The 15,664-nt window shown below is 39.8% G+C and overlaps 1 protein-coding gene across 2 annotated transcripts in view; it reads left to right on the top strand.

The window, feature by feature from the left end:
- Immp2l (inner mitochondrial membrane peptidase subunit 2) overlaps positions 1-15,664 on the top strand; it is a 799,387-nt gene that overhangs the window by 410,812 nt on the left and 372,911 nt on the right. The gene's annotated exons all lie outside the window — the stretch shown is intronic.

Raw genomic sequence — 15,664 nt, 5'->3', positions numbered from 1 at the left:
TCTTATCTGCACTGACCAGATTTTTAAATTACAGCCAACATTTGCTTCTACAAACCCCACAACATTGTTATGTAAGGGAAAGCATTTAAAAAATAAACTTTTCCAGTAACAACTACTTCTCTAAATCAGATGCCACAAAGTGGATATGTGTTGCATTGTTTGTGTGTGTACCTGTCTGTGTGTCATATGTATGATTTATGCCTTTCACTGCAATAAATTGAGCACTTAAAATGAGCCTTTTTATTCTTAAGCTTATTGGCTATTTAACCAGGAAAATATTCTGGATAAGCATTATATGTAAAACATTTTGGATATTTAGGGTAGAAACCACCGCAGCATAGTGAAGTGTTCAGCACATGAACACCTGTGACGAGCAGAAGACCGTAATGGGTGTGCTTTTCAGACTGTGCACCGGAGAAACCCCTTGAGAGAACTGCAACACGGGGATCAATTTTCAACAGGTTAAAAGCTGCTTTATCTGGGATTCCAGCCCTTGCTTTGAAAGTCTGCCCTCTCGTGGAGGAAAAGGAAATGGCATTTATTAGATTTACTGGGGGATGGGGGACAAAGGCTTTAGCATCTAATTGTTCCCTTAAGGTGTTTACTGAAGTGATTTAGCGCAGTATTCTGCATCATAGCCATATGCCAGGAAGCTTAGCCTCACTGATGTTGTCTTTGACTGCCAGATATTTTCATGTTATAGGATTTTTTTTTCATCAAAAAATAAAAATATGAATGCTTTAGTTATTGGTTTTAATGATTAGTCAATAAAGACAGAGCCTTGAACTTCTGCCTGAGCACTTTGAATGCTGTTGCAGGTCTTTCTCAGAATTATTTTTATTTTAGTAAATAATTCATATCCCTAACCTTTTTGATAAAAATGAGTTCAAAACAAAAGTGGCTTCGTCATTGGCCAAGTGACATCTTCTTCTGAATGTTAGCCTCTTACCAGACACTCTCCAGGTCCTCAAGCATCTCCTTGGGGGCACACAGTGATGCGGCCAGGGAGGGAAGTGCGCATCTCATGCAGCTCCTTAGCCCCTTCATTTTACTTTCTCCAGTTGGAGCGTACTGAATTGCTGTAGTCATTTGAATATTTGTAGGTTTGCTTACACACACAGAAGGAAGGATTCTGCTATAATTGTAGCAACTATTTGGAAAAAAAATACTTTTATATTATACTGACTCCTTAACCATTTTATTTTGATTGATTGGTACTGACTTTATAACTGACAAATCCAGAAATCTGTTGATTATTATAATTATAATAATATAACTGTTATATTATTATAATAATATAAATATTATTATTTCAATAATAATAATTATTATTGAAGGTAAGTTGTGAGGCTCAAAAGGATACATAATAAAATAACTTTTCAAAATAAAACTAATAATCACATGTAATGCTTAAGTTCCAACTTATTCATAAAGTAATAAAATGTTTTTATAATTTAGAATTGAATAGTATTCTAAAAGATGCCTTATATATAACAGTTTCCTAGAAATTTGTTTTTACTAAATGACTACTGTATTTCATATGTAAGGAATGAGATTATTCTTCTAACGTAGGTGCATGATCAATCAAAAGTATATTGTACTTGTCTTTAAGTATAATATCATAGAGCCTTACAAATGAGATTTCATTAGAGGGAAAAATGACTCTGGCCTTGAATGAAGAAACTGAGAGCTCCTTGGCTGTAGTTCTCCTCCTGTTATAAATATCAGCAACTTGAAATCAAGTATGTTTTGGGGAGTGTCTTAACTTGCCACAGAAGTCAGTCATTCAGTAAAATATCACTAGTATCCCCTCTGTGGTGACGTACCGTAAGAGGCATCCATGTGTGGATGGCTAAGGATTTGAAGGCATTAGATATCATAAAATTGCTTTTGGTCCTGAGAAAAGAACAATAGTAGCATGATTCTCAACCTGTAGGTCTTGACCTCCTTGAGGATGGAACAGCCCTTTCATAAGAGTCTCCCATCAGATATCCTGCCTATCAGATATTTGCAGCATGATTCATAGCAGTAGCGAAATTGCAGCTATGAAGTAATCACTTAAATAGTTTTAGGGCTGGGGCTCACCACCACATGAGGTATTGAAGCGTCACAGCTCTAAGAAGGTTGAGAACACTCTTCTAGAAGGTGTAACTATTACACATAACTGCTCTGAGAGAGCCTGAGGTGAGATGTCTCGACTCCGGAGAATTTCTCAGCTCTGCTACCCTGTCATCTAGTGGGTGATTGACAGACCCGCTGCTTCTGGTCACTGCTTCTTCCTTTCTCTCTCTCTTGCTTTCTTCTTGTTCTCCTTCTTTGTTTCTGCATTTCTTCATTTATGGAATGTCCACAGTACTAATATAAATTGTATATTACAAACGTACTATATAACGAGTGTACATTTTTACCTATATTGTATATCTGTATTATAGCAGTTATCAAATGAATATTTGATATAATTAAAATGACCCGCAAGAAACTTAAATGTGTGAATGAATAGTTAGTCCTTAAATTGTGCTGAAAGAGGGCTGCCTTTATCATTAAATAAAAATAGGATATACTTTTGATGGATTTAGTAGCTAGAATTATTAACTTGAGACGTGCTTGCTGCCATTCTACTCTAGGATTTATTCTCCTGCGTCTTCCTTTGAGAAGCAGTCAGGGCAGTGAGCTGCCTGCAGGGTCAAGACCAACTGGTTGGCTATGAATCCTTACCTGCCTCCTGATCTGTGACCAGAGCGTGTAGTAATTAGGTGCGGCGGGGCTGCTTCCCGCCACGGCTAGCTTATGCCCCGAAATAATTACACGGACACTGTATTCTTTTAAACACTGCTTGGCTCTTTAGCTCTAGCCCTTTTCTCGGCTAACTCTCGCTCCTGGACTAACCCATTTCCAATCATCTGTGTGTAGCACCCCAAGGTGCGCTTACCGGGAAGATTCTAGCCTACGTCCATCCTGGGTCGGAGCTTCATTGCGTGTGCCTCAGAGAGCAGAGCTCTCGCCTCTGCCCGCAGGAGTGGAGCATCATGTCTCTCTCTGAGGCATCTGCCCCCTCGAGGAGAGCTGTCGAGTCTCTGACCTCACTTCCTCTTCCGCCCAGCATTCTGCTCCTCCTACCTACGTTCTAACCTATCAGGTCAAGCAGCTTCTTTATTAAATCAACCAATGACCTTCCTCCATCAAGAGCGTGTGTCAAGTGTCATCCCTGTGAAGTGTCATCACGGAGCTTAAGTAGCATCTTGGCATATCATTTTCCTCCTAGGATTCTTCTGAGGATTAAAGTAGCCGATACCTACACAGAGCCTAGGAAAGTTAATGCGGTGTAGTAAAGCCGAAGGCTGACTCTTTCTCTCCCTCTCCCCCCACCTCTCTTTCTCTCCCACCCCACCCCCCCCTCTCTTTGTCATCCTCATCTCATTCTCCGGCAGCCTATCCTCATTTTTCCTGAGATTCTCCCTTGTTCGGAGTGCCCTTTCTGCTATCTGTTCCATTTCTTGACTTTTTATGCCTTTCCATTCTTCAGCACGTTCCTCCAGCTGTGATTCACTAGTAGAGAAGACTTCTTCTTGGCCCCAGAGCACGCTGATTTCTTAGAAGCTTAGCACTTCTCATCATTATTTTTATAATTTTGCCTTCTTCCCATGTCAGTTTCTAAGATTCTCAGAAGGGGTGGGGGTATATGCCTTATTATGTCTTTAAGCTCCCCTCCTCAAGAGAGTAAAACAGAAAACCTTTGTTAAATGCTAGTGTGCACCTGAGCTTGTTTTACAAGCAGTTAAACCTAACATCTTCATAACAAATATTTTTTATCCCCACTAGACAATATAGAAACGTGGAAAAATGTGCTTATTTGCCCAGTGTCCCCAAACATTAAGTAAAGGGGCCAAAATTTGAACTAAGTCTGTCTGCTTACACAGCCAGTGCTCTGGCCACTGCACAGGGCACTCAATATTCATTTGTAAAATAAATGAATATTTGATTGATAGCTTTGCCAACCAATTCCATGTAGTCAGCAACAAGGGATGCCAGAAATAAATCACTATTTTTAAAAAGAAATGAATTTTATGCACTAGACAGTAGATGCGTTTGTATTGTTGTGTTGTTTAGTGTTGGTGACGGAATTTTATTGCTGTCATGATTTGAGAAATAAAACTGTAAGAAGTATGGTGCCTAGTCAGACACATATACTGATATGTCCAGAGAGCTACATACCCATGGAGCAGCTGCTGGAGGTAGCGGACTGACACTATTAAGGTCCCCAGTGGTTTGGCCTTTGTAGACTAATGCTAATGGCAAGTAAGTTCTCAGCTTGGAGTCTCAAGGTGAGCAAACCTGGTTGGTTGTTTCAGGGCTGAACTAAATCACATTGAATAACAGTTTTTGTTTTCCTTCTCAAAGGAGGTTTAGCTCGTAGAATTGCGCATAAAACCTGAGGTCTTTCTTCCCCCTTCCCATGTGATAATTTCTGAGTTGGTCAAAAACAGCGAAGGCTTTTGTTAGGGACAGAGCCGCAGGAAAGGCCAACACAAGAGGGCATTCAGCAGGCACAGATTCAGATTCATCCAACAGACAGACTTGAGGCAGACCAAAGAAATGAGGTCTTTACTTAGCTATTATTTTCAATGAAGCTTATGGCTTCATTTGAAGAAAAGAAGTTGATTTGTCAATCTGAGTACGCCCAGACCAGGAAACTTGTGAGGCATCAGGAAGAAAAGTCCTTGGTTCTTGTTTTGTTCTCAAATCCTCTCCTCCAACTTTCCGCATATGTTTTCATTCAGGCCCGAAAGGTTGCTTTCTTGTTTTAGATCTGCCCGTCTTAGTTCTTTTCATTTAGAAGATTGACTGGTTCATTAGCTATGCTAAAAATATTATTATAAACAACAAAGCCCCGAGCTGCTCTCCCACGGAGGGCGGGAAGCATGTACCTTCTGCATACATGGTGGAATTCAGAGTTGTAAAAAAGTGTTTAGATACAGCAGGCAGTTGTGCGTTGTGACACACAACTAAAATGTCGGCTTCCTGGAGATTGAAACATGACATTTGCTGAAACCCAGGAGTTTGGCCTCGCCTGTGTGATATGCTAGGACCTTTGTCTTAAAATAAAGTAAAATAACATAAAGATATGATAGGTAGATAATGTGAATAATATAGGCCTATAGTTTATAAATTGTATAGAAATAACTGAAAATATGCATAATAAAAAGCTAAAAATAAAGTAAATGGCATAAATGAGTGGCATTTCTTTATCTTTTAAAAAAGCCTTCAACTTTTGTGCATCAAATATTATTGCTCTCCTATGTATAAATAATAACTATTATTTGAAAATAAGATGTGAATTCTTCTCTGGCGCTGTCTTGCTTCAGTCAGCATCTAACCTTTGTAACAGTATTCAGTTGTATCCGCGTGTAATTAAATCACATTCATGCTGAAACCAATAATAAAGACAACTTTTGAGCATAGGCACCTTGGTAAAAAGAACCCGATTTCATGAACTTCACCCTGGTAGACCATGAGATGCCTAGGCTGGGAAGTGGCTGACCTGACGAAGTGTTGTGGTCCATAAAGGAGGACCTGACTCCATCCCCACAGTCCACATTGACAAACAGACAAAACAGCATCGACAGCAAACTGACCTGCGTCTGTAATTCCAGCACTGGGGAGACAGGGAGAGAGACAGATTTCTGTTGCTCACTGGCCAGCCATCCTGGCTAAATTGGTGAGTTTTAAGCCAATGAAAGACCCTACCACACATTAAAAGATAAATAAGAAGGTAGCTAGTGCCCGATGACTAATACATGGACCTGAAGTTATCTCTTGGCTCCACATATATGTGCAAATATCTCCTCACCTTACACACATATGTACACACATATGTACACATGATCATACTTTAATCAGACTCAAATTTTTATTGCTGTTTATTTTGCTTCAACATGTATTTCAGCGTATATATGATCTGAGAGCAAGTTGAGGGCAAAAAAAAATAGATTCCATGCACTGTTTATGTTCAGTAATACAGTTTATATATTAAAGATTGTTGACTACAATAGTAACAGCCATTTTGTGATCATTTTCTTCCATTTATGTGAAAGAGAATTTAAACCGAGACTCTCATGGGTAACAAATTTTGTCAACTTGGTGGCTTCAGTCCAGAGATTACTCACAGCGAGCCTTCTGTGATCAGAGAGCAGGGTGTATTTTCTGGACCTGGCCTTGTTCTCTGCTGAACTCTTCTCCCGTTCAGGCATTTTGTTTCGGACCCTATAAATAAGACAGTTGATTTCCTCTCCCTCTATTGATTCGTGTAATTTCTTAACAAGAACCAAAACCTAAGAATCAGATGACATGTATGTTCTTCATGCAAATTCTAGGCAAAAATTAAAAACCAAGGTAACCTGAAATAAGTTTTCTCATAGTTTGGTTTTCTTATGCAAATTTCATTAGGATTTTTAAATTTAGTATGGGTTCTTTTATAAAGACAGACTAATGAAAATTATTATTTTCCAAGTAAGAGGTCAGTGCAGCGATGTCCAGAAAATGTAAGCAAACACGTTTGTGCATACGATGCTTAGGCGTGCAGTCATACTGTATCGTCTAGAAATAAAAAGATCATTTGAATTTCTATTACTATTGTATGACATCCTTACATGAGTTCCACTCAGCAAGAGCTAGAAGGTGACTGCTATCATTGGCGCCCACTTATCTTTTTTCTGTGATGGAGAGCAGGATGCCTAGAGTTCAAGCTCTTCATGTGTTTTGTGGTCCGTGTGCAGAGCCATTGCTTTTCTGGAGGGAATGCGTCTTCCAGAGACAGCCACCCACTCAAGGGAATGATGAACCATCCCTGCTATTCTGGTGCCATCACCTTCATTCATAAAATTAGCTCCATCTTAACTTCCTAATATATTCTCTTGAACTGCAGGGAGACTCCTAATATTTTCATCTTTCCCATTATTCAATTACAGATTTCACCATGATTCAACTACTTTCTACAGGCATTCTTGTGTCTATGTCTTAATCCAAATGTAGGCTTCTAGGAGTGATGGGTTTTGGAGACTCCTCATTCTGTCGTCTCTTAAGGCTGCCGTGTTTTGTGTTTTCAGGTTTTGACTACCATGTTCTGGCATTTCCTCTGTCTTTCCTGTCCTAATAGCATCCCTGTAAATATTTCACTGCTACATATGGTACACATTCTCCTCTTCACCTTTCCACTATGCACTGTTTCCTAGTTGCCAGTTGACTTCAGACTTGAGTTCTGATAAAAAAGATCTTTTTGCACCCAAGTTATCAGTAAAGTGTTGTGAAGAAGCCTCTTGTCTGTTCCCAACTGCTCAGCCTTGAAATAGTCACCCAGAAACTATTTTCTTTAAGACACTGCTTGGTTGGCCAATGACTCTGGCATATTTCTGGCTAACTCATATCTTAAACTAACCCATCTCCATTAATCTGTGTATCGCCATGTGGCTGTAGCTTACCGGGTAAAGTTCCATCCAGCATCTGTCTCTGCGGGGGCTACATGGCTTCTCTTCACTTGGCCTTCTTTCTCCCAGCATTCAGTTTAGTTTTCCCCGCCTAGCTCTTCCCTGCCCTATCAACAGGCCAAGGCAGTTCCTTTATTCACCAATAATATTCACAGCATACAGAGGGAAATCACACATCAGTAAAGGTTTGAGAGATTGAAGCTTTGCAATTAGTAATTCCCTTAAACCAAAGGAGGGGCCCTCTTTACTTGTCCTTTCCCCTTCTTTCCTGTGAATAACAACCTCTTGGACATGGCTTTTGTACTGCGGGTAGGTGGGACTATGTGACATCAGAGGTGTTGAGCCTCTGGGTTCTTTTAACCGTAACTCCCATCCAACTGGTTGATTCAGAAGTCCTTCTCTGTGTCTACTTTTTGGATAGTACAAATACTCACATCTTCTAATACCAGTTCTTCATCTGCCCCTGGATGTCCTCTGCTGTGTCTTTCCCACTCACCAAAGTTGACCTTCTGAGCTCACTAGTCCCTTTGATTCTCCCAGCCTAGTCCTCTGCTGTGTGTGTCCACGGAGAACTTCTGAGTGGCACTGTGATCTTCCTTCTCTGTTCCTGGGACTGTGAGCTGGTGTCATGGAGAACATCACACAGTGGTGCCTGTGCTGCCTGCTACAGAGGGAAACGGAATCAGGATAGTCTTGTGTTGTCCTCGGTCATCCCTCGTCCTCTTTTTCCTGATGGTTCTCAACGTTAGCACCCTGTCCCAGTTATGGACTCTCATAACTCGTCAGAATGAGACCACTGCTGATGAAGTCCCCGAATTTCATCATCCCAACCCACTAATGCACGTCTATGCAGACCCACCACCAACTCTTTTGTATTGAAGTTTGAGTTTCTCAGTGTCCTTCTCTGGATCCTTCAAAACCATCCGCTCTGTGCTGTCAGGAATTTGCATCTGTCAGTTTTGTTTACCACACCACCCTGCAATTTACATATTTCTACATAAGCCACACGTATTCTTAATTTTGACTCACAGTAAAATGATAATAGTTCTCACCTAAGTCTTTAATTCTGCACTGTTTTTTTTTCATCTCAACTTTTTCATCTCAAATAAGTTTCTCAGAAGAGCTGTCATTTCCTGCAGTCACCTCATCATTTGTTATTTCCTTTTTAAGGTTTTTGTTTGTTTTAAATCTGGTTTCCTCACTAATGGTCGATCCTGAAATTCTACTCTGGAATATCAGCAGTGCCCTCTGAATTTGGTTCTTGGACCCCCTTCTACTCATTATTAGACTCACCTGGATAATTGTCCCCTGATATTTGCCTCCTGTGAGCACATTCTAAATTTGTTCCTTTGCAACTGCTCTTTACTTGTTGACTGAGACACAATTATCTTTTCTTCTCATGCCCTTCCCACTCTCATATCACTGACACTGCAACCAGGTTCCGTCTGCCTACCCACACTTCTAGCTATCCTCAATCCTATATCATTTTCCAACTCTCTGATCAACTTCTCTGTTTACATGACCTCCAGCTACCTCATACCAGTGTGTAAGACTGACCTTTCAGATTCCTCTTGAATTCTTTTCTTCCTTTGTTTAGTGATTCTCTTGTAATATCTTGGCCCAGATACCTAAAGATGTCCAGATTCCTTGGCCCTCCTCTCGAATCTGCGTTCAGTCTGTTAGTGGATCTTGCACATTTTGCTCCTCCCACACCTTCCTGATCCATGCATGTCCCCTGCTGCACCCTGGTCTGCTGCGGCTCTCATCCCTTTTCATCTTCCTCCCCTTAGAGCACACTCGTGGCGTCTCTCACTGTTTTCTCTCTCAACTTCAGTGGATTTCTTCTTGTGGGTAATTTGCTCTCTTTTCTGAGAGACTGAGTTTGGAGTGTTGCCTCTGGGCTTGTATCAGAGAGTAATTATCTCAAGGTACTGCTTAATAAACAGATGCAAAGATGTTAGAAGTTTGATGGAGAAGAGAGGAAGCATTCTTTCCTTTATAGTCACCGTTCTGTTTTATTACATTCCAATGAGGAATTATTCTTAAGTGGAGCAGAATTAGTGCTTAAACCCATATGTGTTGATGTGTATGTGTTGGTTACACATACATGTGAGCAAGAGTATATGCTTCCACACTTGTGCAAGAGAGCTCGTCACAATCCATGTACTACTGGGCTGGAGACTAATTATGTAAAAGACCTGATGTGAACACGGGCCATGAAAAAGACCATTATAGTTTTTTTTTTGGTTTTTATTTTGTGTGTGTGTGTGTGTGTGTGTGTGTGTGTGTGTGTGAGAGAGAGAGAGAGAGAGAGAGAGAGAGAGAGAGAGAGAGAGAGACAGAGAGAGACAGAGAGAGAGAGAGAACCTTACTGCTTCAAAAATGCAATGTGCAATTGTGTGTGATAGCAAATATAGTATTGTTATTTTTTATTATATTTATTATTTCTGTTTTTCAGAGAAATAGAAATGATTTTTTTCAGCTATCCACAAAACACAGTGGGATAGATCTTAATTTGAAACATGTATTGGTGTGAAAATGGAGAAATTATGCATGCTGAAAAAATAAAAATACCTAGGATTATAATAAATAGCCCTTGCTCAGTTCAGTTGTGTGCAAGACACTGACACATGCCAAGCACTGTGCGTGTTCAGTTGTGTGCAAAACACTAACACATGCCAAGCACTGTGCGTGTTCAGTTGTGTGCAGGACACTGACATATGACAAGCACTGTGTGTGTTCAGTTGTGTTCGGTGATGCTGGAGACATCCAGGATCTGCTTTTTCACAGCAGAGAAACTGAGGCTGTTTGGCTTTTGTTATCAGGGAGCTAGTGTGGTGCTGAGGCTGGAATATCAGTCAAACTCCAAGTCAGCGCCCTGACAAGTGGCAGCTCAGTCCTTGCTCTGTTCTTTTTCAGGTGTTCTTTGGCTTCCTTTTATTACTATTTTATCGTTCTTTGGTTTTATGTTGTTCTAATCTGTAACCAGATTAATCCACAAATTCATAGTACAATACTGACATAATTTGTGCCACACAGCTCAAAATATTGTCCATGTTCCTGGTCTCCAAACTAGAAGGTGGACATCATGATATCTATAAACTATTACCCATCAGCAAGCATTATTTTAAATCAGATATTTTAAAAATTATTTTCATAACTTTTCAGGGTAGTTGTGTTTGACTACCTTTGATGATCACTAATTTATTTTTCACTATTTGTTGTACATAGTATATACATATGTACTTGTTCATATGTATGTACCTGTGTGGGTGAGTATACACACATGTATGTGTATGTACTTGTGGAAGCCAGAAGGGACATCAGATGTCTTTCTTTATTACTTTCCACATTGTATGTGGGGGGGAAGGACCCCCATCATGCTAGACTGGCTAGCCAGTGAGCTCTGGGAATCTTCCTGTTTGCACACCACCCATTCATCATTAGGATTACTGACATGCATCATCATGTCCAGCTTTTACCTCCTTCTAGAGATCCAAATTCAGGTCCTCATGGTTGCCAGGCGAGCACTTCACTGATGAGCCATTTCTGCAGCCTGAAGATCATTAGTTATGACAAAACTTAGTGATTTCATTTATGATAGAAAGCAGTTCTTTTTGTAAGTCCTACATTGTCCTGAAACAGATGTTTAAGAAAACATATAAAGAGAAATGTAAAGCTTTAATATTGGAGTATATTTCCTGTTCATAAATGTCCTTCACATTGATATCTGCGTGTATGACTATACACAGTCAAACCTGCACCCTGTTTAACAGAAGAATTTCAAAGCTTTCTTCCTTAAGACAATCGTTTTAGAGACAACTAAAAATCAGAAGCAACCTTTAAGCATAGACAGAAAAAGGGTAAGACAAGCTTTACTTCTGGAAGTAAGGAAATGTTTAAAACATAATCAAAAGAACAGCATGTGTCTCTTGAGAAATCTCTTACTTTCCATAGACATGATTTAGAAAATGAGCAAACTAACCCTCAGAGTTAAGAGTGCTTTTTACACTCTTAATCTCTCATTGAGGTTATTTATATTTTGGTAGAGATGCCATGATGCCATGGATGTTCAGTGCTTTGGATGGGCGGGACTTTGGGGCGCCCTCCAGCTATACTGTGGCCACCAAGGGCTTCTGTGTGATCCCTAAGCTCCTGCAGAAGCCTGGCTGGCTGAGGTTCTCACATAGTTCCCATTACTAAGGAAACCACTCGTTTTGTCTGCACATGCTCTGAATGGGGCTCTCATTGGAAGTCTAGTGCTCAAATCATGCGGATTGCATTATGGAGCCAAGAAAGAAATGAAGGGAACAAAAACTATTTGGAAACGCCGGTAAGCATTTACCCAGCGTCGCACTGTAATAGCGCTCCACAAGACAGAAGGTGCATTTATTTTCCGCCGCATTCCAGGTTATTTTACAAAAGCACATTCCTCTGCCTGCCCACATCATCAAAACAAGCAAAGCAGCTTCTCTCTGACTCGTTCTTAATTCCCTCCCTTGTTAGGGTCTCACAGAGAGCTGTGCCTCCTAGCATGGGAAGGTCAGCATATGGATTCTTATATTAGTGTAGATTTGTTCTCTTGTCTCTGTGAGTAAATGGTGTGCTACTGTCTCTGCCAATAAACAAACACATGTTCAAAGTCAGCCCGCGGCTTGCATTCTCCAAATTGTCATCGTTAAATTCAGAATGGCTTCTGCAAACCGTGCCTGGCGCTTGAGAATGAGCAGCAGGTTGGAGGTGGTGTGAGACAGCCATGCTTCTCCAAGGGGCCTCTGTCCTGTAGCTGTCACCAGTGCACAGGAAGACAGCTAACTGATCTTTTCTTTGTGTTCAGGCTAGAAGGAGGGATCATGGGACTCTGAATTCAGCCTTCTCTCTATACCTTCTCCCTACCCATGTTTTGACTCAGCCAGTTCATATACCATTAAAAGTGTTTAAAGTGCTATCTGAAACCCATTCCAAGGAAAAATATTGAGCTACTTCACTGTTTTCAGCAAGGAAGGGGAAGATCAACAGGTTGATTCATCTGCAAAGAGAAATCATTAAGTTTTGTACATGATTTACTATTTCGCCATTTAATCAGCAGTCATGGCAGTTGGGTGGCCTCTTGGCACAAGAGTTTATGATGAAATGAGATCTTTGAACCCTTGGCCTGAGCTTTAGCCCTTTGCCACAGACAGTCACCATGTGCCTGTACCGCTCCAGCCTCTCTGGAGCATCCATGTTATAGAAAGGTGCTAAGGTAGCCAAAACCTGGAAACATTTAAGTGCAAGCAACAGTGTCTTTCATGGATTCTTACAGATCAATAGCCTAAGCTTGATAAATGTGAAAAGCCAATGGCTGTGTTAGAGAGCCTTACTTTGTAAACCCTGGGTGTCGCACTCATCTATAATCCCAGCACACTGAGGCAAAACAAAGAGAATCATGAGTTCAAGACACCTGAGGTAAAAATCAAAGTTGGGTGATTTTTCTTGTTTGTTCTCAGATTCTTTTTCCTTTTAGCCTGGTGTGGGACGTCCTTTTATATATTTATTGCTTTTATTGGTTAATGAATAAATGAGCTGCCTTCAGCCAATGGCTTAACAGACTATAGCCAGGCTGGAAGAGATATATATAGAGAGAGGAAGACGGCAGAGTCAGAGAGAAGCCATGATGCCGGATGGAACTTTACCCAGTAAGCCAAAGCCACGTGGTGATACACAGATTAATGGAGATGGGTTACTTTAGGATATAAGAGCAAGCTAGAAATATGCTTAAGTTATTGGCTAAACAGTATTGCAAATAATATGGTTTCTGAGTGATTATTTTGGGTCTAAGCAGCCGGGAACTAATAAACAACCTCCTCCAATGTTAGTCATTTAAAATAATAAAATAAAAGCCATTCATACACTTTTCGAATATATACCTTTTCAAAATCTGTAATTTTATTACACATAATTTGTTTATTTGTGTGTGTGCACGCCTCATCCAAAAGCATGTTTGAAGGTCAGAGGAGAAATTAAATGAATGAGTTCTCCCCTTCTACGATGTAGGTCCTGGAGATCGAACTCAAGATTATCAGCATTGGCTGTGAACTCCTTTCGCTGCTGAACCATCTCATCAGTCTATCCTTATTCAGATTTCTGTCAGATCAATTCAAATATACCAAATAGTAGGATTGACGAAGTATGCCAGTTTGTTAACGTAGAGTCACCTAGGAAGAGAAATCCTCACTGAGGGATTGCCTCCATCAAATTGGCCTGGAGACATTTCTGTTGGGGGGATTTCTTGATTCATGATGAATGTAGGGGTGCCAGTCCAAATGCTGGTGGTGACACTCCTGGGCAGCTGGTCTTAGGTTACATAAGAAAACAAGTGGAGTGTGCCACAAAAATAAGCCAGTAAGCAGTGTTCTTCTGTCTTTTCATTTTCCCACCCTGAGCTCCTCCCCTGACGTCATTTGATGGGAGACTCTAACCTGTAGAGTTAACCTAAAATCCTATAAAATCTGTAAACTCTAGCCTAAAATCAATCCTTTCCTCCCCAAGTTGCTTCTGCTCAGTGTCTTATCACAGCAGCAGAGAAGTAAACTAAGGATAAACTAAAGATACATCAAGTTTTTTTCTAGGCATTAAACGAGGAATGCCCAGCATCAGTCAAAGCCCCTAGATTTGAATCCATGAGCAAAAGGAAGTTTATTGGCAGGAAAACATACAAACACTTATCCTATCACTAATACCCTCAGTAGTTCTGATGACGAGTCTTCAACTCATTTAGCCGTGAACAGCCTGGGGCTGCCAGCTGTTTCTCATCTGCTGTGCCTACGGAGTGTTTACTCAAACTGTGTGTTTAGCAGTTTAGATACCATGGTGGCTGACAAAATTTTTCTAATGCTGAGACTTCTTATGAAGTTTTTGTTCTCAAAATGGATATGCATTGGATTCCTTGTGGGTTATACCATCAGGCTTTGAGGGACCAGGATGTCTTCGTTTATATATATTTGGTACATAATACCCCATCATTGATAAAGAAGAAACTGAACTCAATTAATTTGAAAAAATATATAAACAACTCACAGTTCATAGATGACTGACCTTTAACCTGTCTTAATTGAGTGTTAAATAATGGATGCAGCAAATGTTTTACTTTTTTAAACATTTAGTTAGCAAATTCTAAGTTTCCTTTGTCATTTAAATCATCAGCAGCTCCTTTTGAGTGTGTGTGTGTGTGTGTGTGTGTGTGTGTTTGAAGATTGGGTTTAAAGTATTGAGTCAAATCTGTCTCTCCGTCTTTGCTTTGTTTGAAGCTTACCACAGTTAAATTGTGTTTGACTGTCTTAATGGGAGAGCTCTCAAAATGTGTCCAAGTGCCAGGAAGTATCAGATATTTTTTTATTCAATTTTATTTCTGCTAGAAGCAATAAGGGCTATAGTCCATTGCAATAATCATACATTTTGGTTAATATTAGGCTTGCTATTGTTTGCAGGGATAAATATGGAACGCTTAAATTTATTAGTAAACCAAAATGATAATAGTAAAAACGAGAATAGAATCTAGATATTGTAAAGTTGGGTCTACATATCTTCATTGGTGAAGCTGGATGCTCAGTTAGAATTGTGGGAAATAGTTATATCTGTTAGTAAACATGTGCAAGCTACATGCTTTTGACACAAGTGTCACATTAAGGCAACAAGCCAAAATCTACTTTTCCAGGGCAGATAAAATTATGAAAACAATAAAAACATGCTCAATTTAAGTAAGAATAAATGTCCATTTTGAAGTGTTAGATTTATAAAGAAGTTAGATTTAACTCAATGAAAAGTGGTTTTGCTCCCATTTATTCTAAGTAAATAAAAGTAACTTCTAAGGCATCTATTAATAGTGTGGGTGTGTTATAAAAATCTTGGAAAATTTAAAGACAGGAGAGAAATATGATTTACAAGTTATTGACTTTGTTTTGTCACATGCTTTGTTCCAAAATAAGGAAAATATCCTGCTCTTTAAAAATTGAGTCTTGAAAAGAACAGGATTTTCATCATTTGAAGTGTATGCATTAATGCCGTATAAGGGATTCACTAGTGAAATGTTGGGCAGATATTGGGTAAGAAAATGATTTGCCAGTGTTCTATACAACTACTGATTTCTAAATAATGATTTGATAAAGATTGCCATAAGTGGTTTTCTTTATCAAAAGATTTAG

The sequence above is a fragment of the Microtus ochrogaster genome, chromosome 1 (genome assembly GCF_000317375.1).
Source record: "Microtus ochrogaster isolate Prairie Vole_2 chromosome 1, MicOch1.0, whole genome shotgun sequence".
NCBI lineage: Eukaryota > Metazoa > Chordata > Mammalia > Rodentia > Cricetidae > Microtus > Microtus ochrogaster.
Note: the sequence above shows the minus strand (reverse complement) of the source record. Positions and strands in the feature narration are given on the sequence as shown.